Source organism: Mirounga leonina, unplaced genomic scaffold (assembly GCF_011800145.1).
Source record: "Mirounga leonina isolate KUSES-001 unplaced genomic scaffold, KU_Mleo_1.0 Mir_126, whole genome shotgun sequence".
NCBI classification, from domain to species: Eukaryota; Metazoa; Chordata; class Mammalia; order Carnivora; family Phocidae; genus Mirounga; species Mirounga leonina.
In genome coordinates this window covers 4,388,704-4,389,891 of record NW_023270314.1, presented here as the reverse complement: position 1 = coordinate 4,389,891, position 1,188 = coordinate 4,388,704, and the positions used below count along the sequence as shown (strand labels likewise).

The window sequence follows — 1,188 nt, the reverse complement described above, 5'->3', positions numbered from 1 at the left end:
TCAAGATCCATGCTTTCCTTATTTAAAAAAAAAAAAGATGGTGTAAAAATAGAAAAAGATGGCTTGTGTTAATATATATACAGTGTTAACAAAAGAATGACTTGTAGGATAGGAAGCATTTTTTTTCCTCTTTTATTTATTTTTTAATTGAAGTATAATAGGGTGTTGAAATGCATGTTCCCCTGTCTGCTAGTCAGTGAGTCCCACCCTGGCTCACGCTTTGTCATGGCCTCGGGCAACATGCACAGGGAAAGCCCACCCCAGACTTCCAGCCACCCCTGTGGTGGATGGCACCTTCAAGGAAGTGAAGCTTTCTGACTACAGAGGCAAATACTTGAGTCCTCTTTTTCTACGGACTGGACATCACCTCTTGTCTGCCCCAAGGAGATCGCTTTCAGAGAACATGCTGAGGACATTGGCAAGCTAGGCTGGTAGCTGCTGGGATCTTTGTCTACTCTCAGTTCACCCACTTCGCTTGGATCAACACTCCCGAGAAGGAAGGAGGCTTGGACCCCCTGAACATGCCCCTGATGGCTGATGTAACCAGAAGCTTGTCCCAAGATTATGGTGTGCTGAAGGAAGATGAGGGCATTGCCTACAGGGGCGTCTTTATCATCCATGGCAAGGGTGCCCTTGATCACTGTCAATGATTTGCCTGTGGGTGCTCCATGGACGCAGCTCTGTAGCTGGTCCAGGACTTTCAGTACACAGATGAGCATTAGGAAATCTGTCCCACTAGATGCAAGCCAGGCAGTGACACAATCAAGCCCACTGTGAATGATAGCAAGATACTTCTCCAAACACAACTAGGCTGACAGGTGGAAAGCTTGGGCTCTAGGCCCCCACCTGTGCCTTTACCTGTACACCCCGTGCTGGCCCAGGAAAGGCTACACCTGCCCCTTCAATCCCTAACCCTGGGAGGCTAAGGCCAAGGCCTTCTCATTCTCCCAGGTGGGAGCTGGGGAATGGTGACCCCTTCCCTAGAGCCCACCTAGCTGGGCACAGGCCTAGAGGTGACAAATAAAAAATTAGGACAGGCATGATAGATAGATAGATGATAGATAGATAATGAACACGTAGAGTGATATTAGTTTCAGGTGTACAGTGTAACCATTCAACAATTCTATACACGTCTCAGTGCTCATCAAGATAAGTGTTCTTTTAATCCCCTTTATCTATTTCACCCAT

The 1,188-nt window shown here is 47.1% G+C and overlaps 1 pseudogene; it reads left to right on the top strand.

Moving 5' to 3' along the window:
* Positions 1-225: 225 nt before the first annotated feature.
* On the top strand, positions 226-810 carry LOC118008404 (annotated as a pseudogene).
* Positions 811-1,188: the final 378 nt, after the last annotated feature.